The sequence below is a fragment of the Camelus ferus genome, chromosome 2 (genome assembly GCF_009834535.1).
Source record: "Camelus ferus isolate YT-003-E chromosome 2, BCGSAC_Cfer_1.0, whole genome shotgun sequence".
Lineage (NCBI taxonomy): Eukaryota > Metazoa > Chordata > Mammalia > Artiodactyla > Camelidae > Camelus > Camelus ferus.
The window spans coordinates 110,448,236-110,467,697 of NC_045697.1; the positions used below are offsets into that span (position 1 = coordinate 110,448,236).

The 19,462-nt window shown below is 39.6% G+C and overlaps 1 long non-coding RNA gene across 1 annotated transcript in view; it reads left to right on the forward strand.

Annotated features, from left to right (window-relative positions):
• Positions 1–19,462, forward strand: part of LOC116659019 — an 85,922-nt gene that overhangs the window by 18,513 nt on the left and 47,947 nt on the right. Inside the window, exon 5 of the long non-coding RNA XR_004314290.1 lies at positions 12,109–12,148. This is a non-coding gene — a long non-coding RNA (uncharacterized LOC116659019). The remainder of the gene's footprint in view (positions 1–12,108; positions 12,149–19,462) is intronic.

Below are 19,462 nucleotides of genomic sequence, written 5' to 3' on the forward strand. Positions count from 1 at the left end.
CAGTTTGAAGTTCCCCTTAACAACAGCGGAAGGTTGGGGTCAGCTGAGGGAGAGGCATTAGGAAACGGATGACAGAAAAGGCTAACCTAAGAGAAGATTAGCTGGGCTAAGAGAAGTGGGCTGATCACGGCCCTTTGGGAGGCTGAATTTACGGGACTGACTAATTAACTGGATTTGAGAAACAAGGGAGAGAGGGGCATCAGAGATGATCCTGGAATCCGGCTTGGAGCCCTGGGTGGCTGGTGGTGCCACTCACTCACGGAGAAAGAGAACATGGGGGAAGAGGCAGGTTTGGGGGAGTAGGGGGACGTTTCAGGACATCTAGCAGGGAGCTGCTGGAGAGATTCAGATTGAGGAGACAGCAGTATATACATACTAATTTCATACCAACACACAGGGGGTTTGCAAAAAAGGATCCTTCAAAAGAGGCTTAGAAGGATCTGCCAGAGTAAGGAAGAAAAACTAGGACAGAATGCTTTTATAAAAATTCAAGGAGAGAAAGTATTTCAAAAAGGAGAGAATGGCTGTGGTGTCAAATGCTATGCAGAAGTCGGTTAAGATAAGAAGCCGAACAAGTCCCATTGGATTTTGCAGTGAGGATGTTGCTGGTGACCTTGGCCAAAACACTTTCAGTAAAGTGGCCGGGGCTGAACCCAGATGCGGGGGGTTGCAGAGTGAATGGGAAATAAGGAACTGGAGATAGTGGACGCAGACAGTTCTTTTAAGAAGAATGTTAGTGGAAGGGAGGGTAAAGATAAGGCAGACGCCAGAGGAAGATGGAAGACTGAGGGACAGTTTAATGTTTTAAATTTAATACAGGTGAGACTTGAGCATGTTAAACACTGGTGATGTGAACTAATTAGTGGAGAGATGAAGTTTGCAGATACTGAAGGCAGGGGGTGCAGTCAGTAGAGGGGCATCCCTGAAAAGGTGGAAGATGGATCCGCAGTACTGGCTAAGGGGTTTCTCATTGTGAAAGGGACAGGAGAATGGCTTCAGTGTCAGGAGTGCTTTCAACTGCAAACAACGGAATACCCAACTACTCATCCTGCCTCACTCAAGCAGAGGTTTATTTTTCTCACGTGACAGTATTTTTCTCAGCTAAGCAACTGCTGGCATGGCTCCGGCAGTCAGTGATGTCAGCACTAAGGGGGTGGACATCCCTGTATTTGTCTTGGCCTTTCCGCTGTGAGCAAGGCAAAAAAAAAAAAGAGGGAAGGGATGTGTTGGCTACACTTGGTCCCATAATAATCACTAAAGTGTTTCCAGAGGCTGCCAGGAGACGTCTGCGTACATCTCATTGGCCAGCGCGGTGTCACTTGACCGCGCCCCTCTACAAAGAAGCCTGCGGGCACTTTCCCATCCTCAGGTGGAAGGGGTCATGGGAGACAGGACTTGGGAATGGCAGTTGATCGGCCAAATGGTCTACCACGGAGCAAGGGCAGATTTTATCAGTTTGAGAGCATGTAGATGAAAGACTTGCCATCTGATGTTTCTGTTTGCTTTGAACTTGGAAATGAGGTCGTCTGCTCAGAGAGTAATGGAACATTTGCAAGTGGTGAGAATAGGAAACGCCCTCTTTGGAGATTTAGAGATACTGGGGACTGGGGATTTCTGAGCTCAGTTGAGATTAGAGACCCTGGAGTCCCAGGGTACTACTGGAGGATTGTGTGACTTCTCATTAAGTGACGACGGGACAGGAGGAATGTTATTCTTCCCTGTGTATCACATATTTGATGCATATAAAGTGATTGCCCTATTTAATCATTTTTATTTTGAATTCTGCTTATATGAAATGCATATGGTTACTCTTTTTAAATTTTTAAGATTATGCTGTATAAATCATTACCTCCCTGTAGGTATGTCTGTTATAGATTTACCTACCGATGTTGGAGGAGGTTAATAACATATACATTCCTGTGGATTTTTTAACATATACATTCCTGTGCTTTTTATTTTGATAGTTTTCAGATCTATAGAAAATTTTAAAGACTAGTAGAATGAATACCTTTATCACTAATTAACACGTTCCCACATTTTCTCCTTTCTCTGTCTCTTTGTCCTTTCTCTCTCTCTCTCCAGACACACACACACACACACACACACACACATACCCTGCACACTTTTTTTCCTGAATCATTTGAAACTGTAAGTTGTAGACAGTGAGACACTTCAGCCCTAAACACTTCCGCATGCATCTCCTAGTAATTGGGACAACCTCCTGTGTGACCACAGCGGCACAATTGCACCCTGGAGAATTACCATTAATGTCATCGTCTGATCTTCAGTATGTGTTTACATTTCCCGGTTGTCCTCAAACTGTCATTCAACCCAAATAGTCTAAAGGAAAATATCTGAAAACGATTGTTATTTGTTAAATTACTTTAGCAGATTTTGAAGTGCCTTTTAGCAGTTGGCTTAATGTTGAAATTTTGTTGCCAGGTGTCAGGGCTTCCTTACAATCTTTGTAGGTTTTCATTTTATTTATTTATTTATTTATTTATTTATTTATTTATTTATTTATTTATTTATTTATTTATTTATAATTTAATTTATTTTGGGGGGAGGTAATTTACTTATTTAATTTATTTATTTTTAGAGGAGGCACTGGGGGTTGAACCCAGGACCTCATGCCTGCTAAACATGCGCTCTACCACTGAACTATACCCTCCCCGACCCTAGGTTTTCATTTTAGATGCATACATATATATATCTAAAACCTACATCTATATCTTTCCAGTATCATTCTGCTTCCCAGTTTAATGATCCACCTTTCCATCCTCCATTTTTGACTATGGATGAGTATTGTGTGTTAGATGTAAGTTATCAACATTGTCTCTTCAACCAACTAATTAAAGCCTATACGTGAGTGTATATTCTATTGTTCGAATGATAAATGTGATTTAATATCTGCCCAAGTGGATAAAGTAGCTATTTTATGGTTATATTAGAACCATTAATTAATAAAATCTAACCCAGCACTTGAGAGGAAGGCATTTCACAGATAAAATCAATTTATGTAACATTGAAAATACTAGTGGTTAATGTCCCCTAATGAAGGACACTGTAGAAGACACTGGGTTTTCCTAAATATAATAAAAACATAACTCCTTATCAAGGAACTGGACTTCCTAAAATAACATGGAAATGAACATGTAAATAAAAGAATTGATTAAAAAATGGAGCCCGTACATTCAGGCTGTCTGCCAAATGTAGGACTGCATTTGAGAATATTTAAACAGGAACAAGTGCCTTGACTTGTGTTGTCTCCATTGAGTTTTCATTTTTGTCTGTTTTTCCCATTTTCTTTGCTATTTCTCCTTTCTCACTCCTCTCAGTGTTGGAGAGGCCCTGGGTGCACACTTGGCCAGCCCCACCTCTCTAGCTGTGTTCCCCCTTAAGCTGAGGGATTCTTAACCTGGAGTCCACAGTCCAGGCCTCAGTGGTCTTGAAAGGGAAACACTTCTTTATTTTCACGAACCTCTAAATGAACTTTGCATTTCCTGCCATTGCAAACATAGACAACCAGACCACAGTAATGTTAGGTGTATCTGTGACTTCAGTAAAAAATTGCAGGTATTTTTATCTCATTATAGCTGTTACAGAGATCTTGAAATATTTATGCTCATGACTTCTTTGAAGTGACTGTAATTATTATGCTCACTGTTAGATTCCATTATTTAGTTATTAATAAAAAAGATTATTTTACCATAGTGTTAACTTTTAAAATATTTTGATGGTGTATTTTATTGTAATTGGTTTTCTTTATACCAATTATATACATGAAAATATATTTTAAATATACTTTATTTTATTCATTTAAAATGTCATTCAGGGAAGGAATCTGGGGGTTTTAACTGACTTTCAAAGGGGTTCACGGCACAAAAGCTTTTTAACAGTCCATACCCTAAATTGTCTCTAATCGCACAGCTTTCAATGTTATTGAAAATTCTTGCCTCCCAATTTATATTTCTTGCCGCAACCTCCCTTTTCCAGCCACTAAACTCATATCTTCAGCTGCCTGCTCAGCATTTCCTCCTGGATGTCTAATTATTACCTCCAACCTACCATGTCAGAAACCAAGCTCTCAGGTGTCACTCAGAACCTCTTTTATAGTCTTCTCCCCTCAGTAAAGGGCAACACCATTTTTCTAGTTGCTCAGGCCAAAACCCGTGGAGTCACCCTACACCCTTCTCTTTCATGAGCCACATTGATCTAGTGGCAGTTTCACTGTATCATTTAATGTACGTAGGCGCTAACCACTTCTTACCAGCTCCACACTGTCCATCCTGGTCCAAGCGATCACCTTCTCTTGCCTGGATTTTTGCAGCAGTGTCCTAACAGCACTCACGATTTCCACCACTGACTACCCAACCCACAGTGTAGACGTGTTCACACGTACATGCACACACACACACACACACACACACACACACACACACACACTCACAGTGATCAAAACAGCAGCGAGGATGATCCTGTTAAGACATACTTTAATTAGATTATGCTGCTCCTCTCTTTGGAACTCTCCAGTGGCTTTCCTACTCAAAGGAAAAGCCAAGCCTTTACAATGATCCATGAGGCCCCCATCATTTGGCCCCTGACTAACTCCGTGACCCGTGTCCCACCGCACACCCTTCAATCCACTCCAACCACTTCTTGTCATTCCTCCCATACACCAAGCGTGCTTGCACCTCACGGGCTTGGTGTTTGGTGTTTGCTGTTCCCGCTGCCTGCACACTCATCACCTTTTTGGTGCTTTATTTTTCCCCATGGCACTAATTATGACCTGAGAAATTAATTATGAATTACAAACTAATTACTTTTTTTGTTGTTGTTTGGTTGGTTTTGGTTGTTTGTATTTTTTTGGGGGGAGGGGAAGTAATTAGGTTTGTTTGTTTGTTTAACGGAGGTACTGGGAATTGAACCTAGGACCTCATGCATGCTAGGCATGCGCTGTACCACAGAGCTATACCCTCCCTCCCAAATTAATTGCTTTTTTTTTTGCCTTTCTTCCACCATCAGAATGTAGGTTCCGTGCAGTCAAGGACTTCGGTCTCTCTTGACCACCGTTGTATCCTTAATGGCTACAGCAATGCCAGCCCCTATAGATACTCAGTAAATATTTGTTGAATAAATCATTTCTTCTCTTCCACACAGATTTTTCACTATCTCTAGGATATGAAGAATATGAAGGTTTTAAAATAAACTATTACTGTTTTAAATCATAGTTGTTAATTGGGAACACACTTCCATATTAACATTTTACTCAGCTCTACATTCAAGTATAGTATTTCCATAAATAGGATTTATTTTTTCAGGGCAACTATTTTTCTAATGCTTAAAGCTATGGTATAGGACCTTAATTGGGGTCTTATTAAGAAAGTCTTAGATAGGGTCCTGGGTTCAATCCCTAGTACCTCCACTTAAAAAATAAATACATAAATAAGTAAATAAACCTAGTTACCTCTGCATCCTGGCGGAAAAAGGAGGGAAGAAAGAAAGAAAGAAAGAAAGAAAGAAAGGAAGAAAGAAAGAAAGAAAGAGAGAGAGAGAGAAAGAAAGAAAAGAAAGAAGGAAGGAAGGAGGGAGGGAAGGAAGGAAGGAAGAAAGAAAGAAAGAAAGAAAGAAAGAAAGAAAGAAAGAAAGAAAGAAAGAAAAGAAAGAAGGAAGGAGGGAAGGAAGGAAGGACAGGAAGGAAGGAAGGAAGGACAGGAATGAAGGAAGGAAGGACAGGAATGAAGGAAGGAAGAAAGGTCTTAGACATTTGAATTAAAATTGGTGTCCTGAAAAAATAATTAGATTTTAAGTTAAAGATATCCTCTAGAAATACAAAATTAAAAGAAAATCTGTTGTTATGATCAGCCCATTGCTATTTTAGAACTCTAGGCTGCTCACAGAATTATGTCCCAAGGGAAAAAAAATGTTTGTAATGAAGTCTTGTTCATTCTGAATTTTTCTGTGAACATAAAAAATGATTTCCAATTTTGGCATTTTAGCATTTCTGTTATAATTACAACAAGAGGCATTAGTGGCAGCTTGTGATATTCCCTGTGCTTTCCTTGATTCCAGCCTGCTCAAGCTAGAGCAAACCAGATAATTAGGTTCTGTTACTCTGTGATCTCTTCCAGTTCTAGTATTTTGTGATTAAATGGTATCAATGAGTAATGTGCCTTTGGAGAAACAGGATTATACACCCTTAAGAAAAAGCAATGTGCCTGCTTTTCGTTAGCTATTACTCATCGTCTTTGACATGAAAAGTGCTCAAGTATAGCAAACTGTAAGATTCTTTATCTCTTTTCAGCCAGGCCTTATCAGTGCTGCCTCCAAGGCTAACCACTTCCTACCCACCATACCCTGAGCTAAACTCCAATCTACATCACTGTCCTCTCTGCCTGGGTTGTTTCGAAAGCCTTTTGATTTCTTAGTGTCGCTCACTGCCTTTGCAACCTTGCATCTTGTCTCTACGTAAGTTCCAGAGTGAGCTTCCTGCCGTGGTTTCCCACAACCATTACAGCAGAATACAAACTCCTTCCATGGCCGCAGAGCCTCTCTGGGGAACCCTGCCCATCTCCCTGACCTCACCCTACCTCTCACTCCTTGTTCCCTGCCTTCTTGCTGCACCTCAGACATGCCAAACTCAGGGCTCTTGTTCTTTCTCTTCTGTCCTGACGTCTTCTCATGAGTTAGGTCTCAGCTCAGATGGACCTCCCCAGAGAGGCTGTCTTTAACACCACAACTGAAGCAGCAGCTCCCCTGTCACTCTCTAGCCTGTGACCCTACTTCCTGTTATCATAAAACTTACTCCTGTCTGCAGTTACATTATTTGTCATGCCTTTACCACCTTCTACAGTGTCAGCTCTTAGAAGACAAGTGATTGTTATCATGAACCACCAACTCCCCAGCACCAAAAGTAGTGCCTGGCTCACAGCAGATGTGCAGTATATTTATGTTCAACGAATGGGGGAAGGAACCGGGTGCAAATGGCAGCAAAGTGCTAACTGGGAGAATGTATCACTCTAAGCCCTTAGTCTTTAATATGATGGCTAATTCTTGTAATAAAATAATTCCATATAATTCATTATCCTGATGCAGATTAACAAGAAAAGATTTTAAGTGAGTGTCAAAACTCTAAAAAAAAGCCAGAAGTAGATTTTGGCATACACACACACACACACACATATACATATACACACACACACATACACATACATATACACACATATATATTGCTTTACATTACATCCCTGTATTCATTTTTCTTATAACTGGAAGTTTGTACCTTTTGACTGCCTTCATCTCAGTCCTTGCCCACCCTCTCTGGTTATCACAAATCTGATCTCTTTTTCTGTGGTTGGTTGGTTGGTTGGTTTTTGAAGTATAACTGACCTACAACGCTATGTTAGTTCCTGTTACACAACATAGTGATTTGATTTTTCTGTGCATTTGAAACTGATCACCATGGTAAGACTCGTCACTAGCCATCACCATACAAAGATGTTACATACAGAGTTATTGGCCACATTCCCCGCACTGTACATTTCATACCTGTGACTCATTTATTTTGCAGCTGGAAGTCTGTACCTCTTAAGTTTGTGCTCTCTTACTTTAGACACAGAGGAAGAATTGATCGGCATGAGCACATACTGGAAATCATTCTTAGATAGATACATTTCTTAATAAGCAGTGCCAAACTTGTAAAGACCATAGTTGGTTGTCTATATTTTTGATTGTTCTAAATACTTTAAAATGTTAATGTGCTATTTTTGCTTTTTGCCATTTCTATGTATTTTATTTGCAAACAATCATAGAACCCCATGTGACCTGGATAACAGGAGTGTGCGACAGGGACTTACTGTTGGGAGCTGAAGCAGAGTTCTCGAACTGTAGAGTATTTCACTAATAGGAGGAGAGTAAGACAGACCCGCTGTTGACCTTCGTTTCACATGAAAATGACCGGAGTTTGACACCAAAATGACAGCTGGTTAAAACAGCTTGAGATTTCAAAGCGCTTGAGTATATATAAATATTATGACTGATCTCTTAAGTGTGTTGGAAAACGCTTTAAGAAAGGTCCTTGGTTTAACGGTTGGCTACATTCTCCCCTTTTGTTTGGAGGGAAATATCCTTCCCCCTCCTCCAAAAAAAAAAAAAAGTTTCATCTTCTGGACTTAGAGCAAGTAGAATAATTAAAAACATGTAGTTAAACTCTACAGAACCAAGACTGGAGGTTCATCCTCTGAATGTGACTGACCACTTTCTGCTCCAAATTAACTTTATGTAAAGAGATGCCAATAGCAATAGTATGTAGAAATTTCATCACTAATGTTTATTTTTGCTGCTTCCTTTTTCACAACAGAACCTGTTAGGGCAAGGAGAAGTCTCAGGGACCAACTGTATGTCATGACAGATCTTTCCTATAGTCTAGTCTCATGGTGTACCAAAGGGCACACCTACTATCAAACCTCTGCTCCTTAAAATTATCTCAGCTTTTAAACAAAATCTCATTCAAGCTACTGTTTATGGTGAATATTATATAATATCTACTTGGGGTCTTCTGTGCCATTTTCTGTGGACAAGGAAAGCTTAGGATGACAGAGTGCAGCGAATAGGAGCAAGAGTGATAAACAAAAGCCAGAATAATGTAGTTTTGTTAGTAGACAGACTAGATTATCAGCAGTGCAGAGTTCAGGCAGAAGCTTTCCCATGAAGCTTGTAACATGTCTAAAAGACGTTAGCATCAATTAATTCAAGAAAGTGGAGTCTGACTAGAGCCGTGTAATCAGGGTGTGAGTGCAGATCTGAGGGGCAGAGAAAAGGCAGGGAGTGAAAGAAGAGGGAGACAGCATGGCTGGCTTTGGCTGAGATGCACAATTTTACTTCTGTGTTTACTGAAAAAGATAGTGAGTCCACAAGGGACAGAATTTAAACAGTACAATGGAAAGTAGAATGAGAATTGTCAGCTTCCCACCCCAACTCCCAGTCCCTGATTGCCCTCCAGAAGGTAACTCTTTCTTGTAAATCCTTCTATGTTCTATGTGTGGACAAGCATTTATATACAACTTCTTTTTGGAAAAAAAAAGTAGTATTATGTACAATGCCTCCATTTCTCACACAGATAGCATGCAAGTCATTGCTTTTTTAGTCTAATAGATTATAGTTTCATTCTTCCTAATGTCCTCAGTTCCTTTTCACAACTACATTATATTCTGTCCTATAAATGGGACAGTCCCCTGTGATGGACATTTGAGTTGTTTCCAAGTCCTTTGATCCTATAAATGGTGCTTCAGCCATAGCCTTATATGTACGAGGTCATATATTTTTATGTCTCTTCTCAAAATATTAAGTAGAGATGGAAAGACCAGAAAATAAAAAGTTGTCCTAAATAGATTGGACAGGCCAATTTATTCTGAGACCTAGAGAAACTAACATTAAGTGGTATTGACAAGAAAGTAAAAGTTAGCTAAGATTAATTGAGCTTCCTCGCTCTGTAAGTTGATGGGAGGCAAACAGCAACATGCTTTTTGGTATTTTGGTGCTCATCTTCACAAAAACAAAAGTTCAAAGTTAAAGTAGCTAATGAAAGTGAATAAGCAGCAAATATAATGATCATCATGTAAAGCCAGCTGTTCTTTCAAGGGAAAACAATCCATTGTTGGTAGATATTCACTTTCTACCCGCACAATACGTTGTGCGTCCGAGCCCTCTCACCGTCTCCGCCGCCACACCACAGGCACTTCGTGCAGGGCTTACTGCATGAGCTTCTCACTTGTCTCCCTGACTTCACCCTTGTCCCATTCAAGGCATTCCCGCGTGCAGCGGAGGTGATCTGCTCTCATTATAAGAGAAATACAAGCTACAAGGGGATGCCTTTGCCACCTCTTAGGGTGGCGAAGTTAAAAAATTCTGATCCTACATTTTGTTGCCAAGAAGTAGAGGATCATAGGCTTTCAACTCATCAGTGGGGGTGCAAGTTAATTCACTCATTTTGGGGAACAACTTGGCAATATCTATCCAAATTAAATGTATATAGAGACTTGCTGGCCTGCCTGTTTATTTCTGGGAATTTAGCCTTCAGGTATCTTACAGAAGGGCAAAGTGATATATGCATATTCAATGTGGCGCATATATATATACACACATACATACACATATGTGTGTGTGTATCTGCTGAACGTCCATCAATGGAGAACTGATTTAAAATAAAGAGTGGTATGTCCATGCAATAATATTATACTATGTAGCTTTTGGTCAGCTCTGAGCTGCTGTGAAAGGTGCTCCAAGATGGTTAAAGGAATAAAGTAAAATGCAAAACAATATGTATATTACAATTTTTGTTAAAAAAAAGAAAGGAAGAAAGAAAGAGAGAAAGTTTGGTCTGGGACAGAACTGAGTAGTTGTAAGACAAGCATGGGAGAGAGGTGATTTTTAATGAATACCCTTTATTGAACTTGATACTGTATGTAGTTTACACATTCAAGAAGAAAATGCTTTTCTTTTAAAGAGTGATCTTTAAAGAGTCAAAATATTGGGCCCAAGGCTTCTCTGCTTAGCATCTTTCTATGAGTTCCTTTGCGTTTAGGATTAAAACCCAGTCCAGGGTTTTAATCTCAGGAATGAGAGACTGCACGCACTTTCATGTATATTCTTCCTGTCGCCTGAAATGCTCACTTCCTTTGCTTATGCTCTTCTTTCATCTGTGACTTTCACGGAGAAAATGTCTCCAGTCTAAATTAGACTCCCTTACTAGTCTCTCTCACAGAAGGATGAAATTATATATTTATTTGTTTGGAGATCAGTGTCTGTCCTGTGCACCACTTTTTGCTCTACCAGGCTAGGGTAGCGGGAAAAATTATTCTGCTGAGTCACAGGAGAGCTGAGTTCTGATCCTACCCCTGCAGAACTGTGGCCTGCAGCAAATCACTTCACTTCTCGGGGCTTCAGTTTTTTTCATTTGTAAAATGGGAAAACCACACTGGTTGATTTCTAAAGCCTTGTAATTGATGGTATTAGAATGCTACCAGTGTGTGGTAATCGCGTGAAATACACATAAATCTTGAATGCTGGTGTGTTCTTTCTTATAATGTGAAATACACCTAAATATTGCATGTCTGTGCTTTATGTTAATGAATGAAAGTTCAGTTAACTTCCTTCTTCAGAGTAACTTAACTTTATGATTACTCTTCCCAGTATAATTGTTTGATTCCTTCCTTACCTTTTACAAATATGTCAAATACCTAGATATCCAGCTAACATTCCAAGATGGACTTACTATGCAGACAGGATACTCTAATATGCCAAACTCTAATTTTTTTCTTATAATAATCTCCTTGCCATGTTTTTATCCAGCATCTTTGACTTGAGTTATTAGATCACATAGCTCTTTCCTCATTCCTGTTTTGATTAAATTATGAATCCACTAGATGGTGCATATGAGCAGAGATAAAGAGGAATTAGTTCATTTTTTTCTACTCTAGCTCAAGTTAAAAGTTTCTATTTAAGGGGAAGGCTAAAAATTTCTGATTACATTTTTGGTTTTAGAGCAAAGAAAAGATGTCTCCATCAAAAAAACATAACCATAGTGTGCGTGCTTAGCATGCACAAGGTCCTGGGTTCAATCCTCAGTAGCTTCATTAAATAAATAAATAATTAAATAAATAAATAATCTAATTACCCTGCGTCCCCCCAAAATAACCAAAAATGATTTTCTTTAATAAATTTTAAGATTTCTGTTGGCTATTAAAATAGTTGATTCTACAAATTGAATACTTGAACATTAGAAGAATGTTTCAAATAAATAAAATTTGACTCAATAAATGTGAGGGAACATTTTTGCCTTTTCCTCTCTTTCTGCTTTCTCAGATGTAAGAACATGACTCTCTTCTGTAAGAAGTTTTAATTGTCCAATTATTCCTCCATTCACTGACTCCTACTTAACAAATTCTGACCGTTGTTTCTCCTGTCATTTCTGAGAACTAACAGCGCCCTGTTGTATTAGAAAATTAATCCTTTGTTACATGGGGCCACCCTGGAGTTATAGTTTGCTACTTTAGCAAATCCTTTTATTATAAAAAGGAAAGTGTTCTAATTTTTTTTTTTCTTCTTTAGCACCTGGTCTGATGGCAGTGGTTGGAGGACGTCCCAAGGTGTAAGTTTGCTGACCATACGCTGGGGTTTCTTCTATCTGTCGTTCCCCTTGGCGCAGCTTTCTGGAGGGTGAGGGCAGGGCAGATCAGGGGTCCGCGGCATGCCCTCCTGGCACATCTTGGTCACAAATCTCCTGAGACTCACGGGAGCCCTGCCAAGGTTCCTGAACAGTGAGCAGGCCTTATCTGAGAATCAACTTTGTTTTTCCTGGAGGAACCAGACAGGTGAACTGGTCCCGGGGTTAAAGTTCTCAGGAGATAAATGGCTTTTCAAAGAAATAGCATAAGGCAGAGGTAATCGATTCTTCCAATTGCTAATTTACAATGAGGGAAATTTGATTTGTTGACAAATGAAAGACAATTCTTGGGCTTAACATAACACAATTAGAGGAACTGTGACCACCTCCCTTAGGTTTCTCCTTCTCCTGCCAGAATCCCTCGTTCAGTTTCTCCTGGCACAGAAGACAGTTCTTTGTATTTGTAGAAAGTCAAGCACGTTCTTGTACTTCGGTGGAATTTTCCGGGCTGCTTTGAGTTCTGTTCCTTTGGGATAAGGTATGGGGTGATTAGATGACTGACTCTCGGTATGTTTTTGTGTCAGTTTAATCAGGAATGTGTGACTTCTCTCTCTTTCTGTCTAAAAGTCAGATAAGGCTGAAAAAGAAGAAAAAGATAAGGCCTTGGAAGAATTGTCTGTCCTGTTTACTCTTTCCTCTCTACTCTCTTCTGAACCCACTTCGAGAAGGGCTTCACCAGCCACCCTTCCTCTAGAAGTGCCCCTCCTCAGGGTCTCCCACAACCTTTGGTTTCATACCGAGGTCCATTACTGTCATCTTACCTGGATGCTGAGCATTGTTTGACACTGCTAGTCACTCCTCTCCTCCTTTAAATACTTTCTTAACTTGGCTCCGAAGGTGCTGTGTCTTTTTTCTTTTTTTAAATTGAATTAGAGTCATTTATGATGTGTCAGTTTCTGGTGTGTAAAACAGTGTCCCAATCATACATATATATACATATATTCATTTTCGTATCCTTTTTTCATTAAAAGTTATTACAAGATACTGAATGTAGTTCCCTGTGCTATATGGAAGAAACTTGTTTTTTGTCTGTTTTTATATATAGTGGTTAACATTTTTAACAATGGCCATTCTGATGGTGGGAGGGGGTATACCTCATTGTAGTTTTGCATTTCTCTGATAATTAGCAATATTGAACATTTTTTCATGTGCCTATTGGCCATTTGTATGTCTTCACTGGAGAATTGCTTGGTTAGGTCTTCTGCTCATTTTTGGATTGGGTTGTTTGTTTTTTGTTATTGAGTTGTATGAGCTGTTTGTATATTCTGGAAATTAAACCTTTTGCCAGTTGCATCATTTGCAAATATTTTCTCCCATTCCATAGGTTGTCATTTTGTTTTGCTTATGGTTTCCTTTGCTGTGCAAAAGCTTCTAGGTTTGATTAGGTCCCATTTGTTTATTCTTGCTTTTATTTCAATGGCACTGTGTTTCCATGGGGGTCTCTCACCTCCTCGTCTGATCCTCCTCCATCCCCTTTGCTGAATCTTCCTCTTCCTCCCTGACTTCTAAACATGGTGGCGCCTCAAGACATAGTCTTTGCACTTCTCTTCTCTTCCAGCGACACATACTGCCCCATGGTCTCATCTTGTCTTTAACCTTCAGATACCACCTGTATGCTAACGGCTTTCACATTTATTTCTCCAGCTTCTCTGTCTCCCTTAACCCTCAACCTCATATATCAGTTTTTTACTTAACAACTCCACTTTGGAGGCCTAGGAAACACTTCAATTTTAACATATTGCAAACTGAAGCCCACCCCACTGCCATCCAACCAAGTCCCCCTCTTCTCAGTAAATGACAACTTCAAGCCAAAAACCTTCGTGTCATCCCTGCCTGCTCCCTTTTCTCGTGCCTTATCTACAATCCTTCAGCAATAGTTCCACACCTGTGTCTTCAAAACATGTCAAAAATCTGCGCCCTGATGACCCCCACCGTGGCCACCCTGATTGCAGCCACCACCCCCTTGGTTACTGCAATAATCTCCTAACTCATGTCCCTGTTTCTACTTCCCACAATCATTGATTACCGAAAGAAGGTCATCCTTTAAAGGTGTTAAGCCAGACAATGTCTGTCCTTTGCTCCAAGTCCTTCATCTCACGTAAAGTAAAAGCCAAAGTCCTTCAAATGGTGTAGTGGGCTCTGCCCAGGCCCCGACGTCCCCTCCGACCGTCTCCCAGGCACTCGCTCTGCTTCAGCTGCCCTGCCCTCCTTTCCAGGCTGCTGGAACATCTTTGCCCTTTCTCCTCCCTCTGACTCAGAGGTTCATGGCCCTCTGCCTCACTTCAGGTCTTAGCTCAAAGGTCAAATCTCAAGAGTACAACCTGGCCACGCTATTTACTTTTGCCTAAAATCTTTGAACACTTCCTGTCCCCGTTCTGTGCTTCATTAGTCTTGAGGGCACCTGACATCTGTTTTACCTGTTTTCTTCATTATTATACTTCATTATTATACTCTCTGCCACCCTCCCACCACCCCCCCTGCAACACACACCCTTAAATATAAGCCCCTTGAGGGCAGAAAATTCTGTTTATTTGCATTCATGGTGGTGCCCTTAACACTGGAGGGGTGCCTGCCACAGAGTAGGCCTATAATAGATATTTGTAAAATTAATGCATGATTAAAAAAAGTTTGGGATGGTTACCCTCTTGTGCTAGGATGGAAACATTCTGTTTCTAAGAGTCAAAACTGAGACTGGATGAACTTTTGCACGTTTGGTTGACTGTTCAGCAAATACTAATAGATCATCTACGCTGTGCCAGGCCTCATCTGGGACTAAGCACAGAGAGGTGAGCAAAACAAGACCCTGTGCTCATGAAATGCCCTCTGCTTAAAATTCTATTTTGCATACAAAAAAGATATAAATAATAATATATATTCTTTCCATCAAAAACATGAAGAATAATGAGTTCTGGTGTGCCCACGTTATACCCAAAGAAATAAAATATTATCAGTGCAGGTAAGTCCTCATTTTACTTTTCTCCAATTGCGTCTCCTTCCTTGCTGGGGTAACTGCTATCCTGAATTTGGGACTTATCCTTCCCATGCAATTTTTTTAATTCTTATTTTTTATTGAAGTGTAGTCGGTTTACAATGTTAGTTTCAGGTGTACAGCAAAGTGATTCAGTTATACATATACATGCATTTTTTTTTCAGGTTCTTTTCCATTACAGCTCATTACAGGATATTGAATATAGTTCCCTGTGCTATACAGTAGGTCCTTATTGTTTATTTTATATATAGTAGTTTGTATCTGTACATCCCAAATTCCTAAACCCATGCATTTTTAAAATACTTTTGTTATACATTGACCCCTAAACCACACATATTATTGTTATGTTTAAATGGTGTCAAAACACAGGTCTTGAGGGGGAGGGTATAGCTCAGTGGTAGAGCACAGGCCTAGCATGCATGAGGTCCTGGGTTCAATCCCTAGTACCTCCATTAAATGAATAAACCTAGTTACCTCCTCCTCCCCCCCTAAAAAAAAACCAAAACCCACAGGTCTTTTTTTTTCTCAGTATTATTGTGCTATTCATCTATGTCAATACGGGTAACCATTCACTTACTCCGCTGGATAGCATTCCAGTTACTTATGCATTCCCTTGTTCATGGACGTATAGATTGTTTCCAGGTTTTTGATATTATAAATATGATTGCCTTAACATTCTAGACCAATAGAAATTTCTGCCTGGATGGAAATGTCTTGTATCTGTACTCTACAATACTGCAGCCCCTAGCCACATATGGCTTCTGAGCATTTAGAATATGGCTAGTGTGACTCTGGGACCTAACTTTTAACTACTTAATTTTAATCAATGTGGTTAATGACCACTGTATTGGAGACCACAGTTCTGGACTATGTTTGTCTCTTTGGGTGCATATGAGAATTTATCTAGGGCAGTAATTCTCAATACTGAGACACTCAGTGTACTCATAACAAATATATTTTGTATCACCTCTATTACTATCTTGAAATGAAATTTGTAAGTAATTTAACTCATTTGCACACATTTAGAAAAATCAAATATATTTACTGTGATATAAAGTAGAAATACAAGAAAACTAATGAATCAAATAACAGGTATTTCAATACATCAATGGCCACAGATACTTAGCAGTGCATTAGGAGACAAACTGAAGTCATCTGCAAATGCAGACTCACAGAGGCTCGTGATATTGGAAACTCAAACCTCGAAAGTGATGTTGCTATTGGTGACGTGAAAAACTCTTGGTAAGTTTCTGAGCAAGATGAAATACAGTCTTCCCTTTACTAGAAGTTGCATCCCTGGGAAATTTATATATATTAAAATCTTACAAAAATATTTTGGTATTTATACCTAAAGCAAAGCTATGTTATAGTCTTGGATAAACGGGCTGCTCATCTGCGTGAGTGTTCTAGTAGAACCTCTGATGTCATGGAGGACCTTGGACAGTTCTGTTTTGAATGGAATGAGCCTTCAAGGTGCAGGACAAATGGGATACCTCGCTCCCACCTACTACCTGACAGTAAACTCTCCATCATTCTTTTTTTTTTTTTTAATTTTTAAAATTTTCTTTTCTTTTCCTTTCTTGGGGAAGATTAATTAGGTTTACTTATTTATTTACTATTTATTTTTATTTTTTTGAGGAGGTCCTGGGGATGGAACCCAGGACACTGTTCATGCTAAGCATGCACTCTACCACTTAAGCTATACCCTCCCTTATATCATTCTTATGAACAAAAATGCCCCCCTGGTGTGGCCCCAGTCCTGTTGAGTCCTATTGGGACATATCTGGCACCAAATTACTGGGTCTTAAGAGATAAGCATCTTCAACTTTATGTAATATATGCTTGTTCTCCAAAGTAACTTCTAATTACACCAAGTTCTCTGAAGTGTTTAGACCAAATTACACTCCTACCAGCAGGATATGAAATTTACCATTTCTCCATGCAGTTTTTACCTCTAAAGTTGAACTTTTCCTAGGTTACAGCTTTGTTGACCTCAACAAAGTTAGTTAGCTGCTAAAAAACATAACTTACCTGTGCTCTAACTCTCTGTATGCTTCCAACCAAAGTAGGGTGTCTCCTCCCTTTCTCAGTAAGCCCAGAGCAGCGTACCTGCTAACCTGGATGCAGGGAAGAGTCTTCTGCCATTTTGCTCACCGTACCTCTGGCAAGAAGTCCGTTACTGATCCTTGCTCCTCTCCACTAAACCTGAGGATAAATATTCCCATCTCCTATCAGCCCTTTCCTCAAATTCCAAGGGGGTCTGGTAGGAGTCCCCTGTGTATTTAGAATTTGCACTAAAAAAAGAAATCTTGAAACCAGACTCTCAGGTTTCATTGAGCAAATGCAGAATGAAGTTAATGGAGCCAAGTCCACTATGATGGAGTGATAATGACCTGACCTTTACACCTCTGACTACAACTATAAAACCATCTACTGCTGTAATGGCAAAATGCTCCACACTCAGTGACTCACAATAATAGGCATTTATTCTCAAGCACATGGTCAACTGCAGCTAGACTGACGTAGGCTTAGCTGGGCTGGGCAGTTCTGTTCCAAGTTGTGGGTTGGTTGGGCTGTGACATGGGTTCAAGTCTGCTCCACATTTTTCATTCTGGGGCTCCAGGGAAGAGGCCACCAAGGCTTGCTTGTCCCCAGCAGATCACTAGAACACAAGAGTCTGAGTCCAACACTCAAGCATATTTGGAGGTGCTGTTGGTATCACACCTCTGATTTCCCAGTGGCCAAAGCATGTGACATGGCCAAGCTCAAAGACCAGAAAACATACTTCATTCCAAGAGAGGTGGAGGGGGCTGAGTATTTGCTGAACAATAACCTGATCCAACCCAAAGCAGCAACCCTTTTTGTAATCAAATAGTCTGTGATTAATAGAACTTTTTTGGGTTTTATGGCCAAAACACAGCAAATATGTCAAAGTTAATATCAAGAATTAACAGAATAACAACTAGAACTGAACACACATGCTCTTTCTGTCATACCAAGTGCACACACTCTGCCCACAGAGCCATTGTCTCCTTGCTCCTCCTTCATGACAGAAGACAGAGCTATTTGGTTTGGAGCATGGCCTCAAGTGTTTCTCCAGGGGCAAAAAATGGGGGAAGAAACCTCAGTTCTCCCTGCATCTTCCGCCTCTGCCAGATCAATCAGAATCAGCGCTCTCCATTGAATTTAAGAAACTTTTCTTGTTTCTCTCCCTTAAATGAATCAACTTCATAAGTTAAAAAGATGTTTGCCACTATATATAAAAATAGATTTTAAAAAACCAAATTTCTTCTGTATAGCACAGAGAACTATGCTCAATATCTTATAATAACCTTTAATGAAAAAGAATATGAAAATGAATATATGTATGCATATGCATGACTGGGACATTGCTGTACACCAGAAACTGACACATTGTAACTGACTGTACTTCAATTAAAAAAAAAAGTCCATATCTTCATGTAAATACTATATAGTAATGAAAAGGCATAGTATATACTTTATGTAGCTGAACAACTTACAGTGATATTCAGTAACATGCGTGAATCTCACAAACACAATGTTAAATAAAGTAAGTCAGGAACAAAAGTTGATGTACTCTAATTCTGTTTATATAAACTTCAAAAGGAAGACAAAAATAAACTAGTGTTTTGAGATGCACGCTTCGGTGGAAGACTACAAAGAAAAGCAAGGAAATGGTTTTCATAAATGTCAAGATAGCGATTACCTGTATTGAGGATGGTGGTGATTGGCAGAAGCAGGAGGAAACCTTCTCAGGTAAAATTGGAGGTGACTACGTAGGTGTTGTTTTGTGATAAATCATCAAACTGCACGTTTGTTCCTTGAACTTTTCTCTATAAGTATTATATTTCTCTATAAAAGGTTGAAATGTCTAATAATCTCAAGATATTTGGTCCCATCAACTTAATCTTTACACACCATAAAATTTGATAAGATATTTTAGCTCTAGTTTCAACTCTTAGTTAATGCAGCCCACAAATGTTCAATGCCTTCTCTGTATTTCTGTTTGTTACTTTTGTGGGTCTTTCTTCTAATTGTTGTCTGTCCACTTTGCAATAAGTAGATTTCCTTCCTACCATTTTATTTGTGATTAAGGTTAGACTTAAACGTTATGTCACAACAAAAGGTCATTAATCTCTGTCCATGCCTAAAAATGGTGCCCTAGCTCCTCTCAGACTTCTTTTAGATACTACTTGGTACTCACGTCATCCTAAGACTGGGTAAAGGAT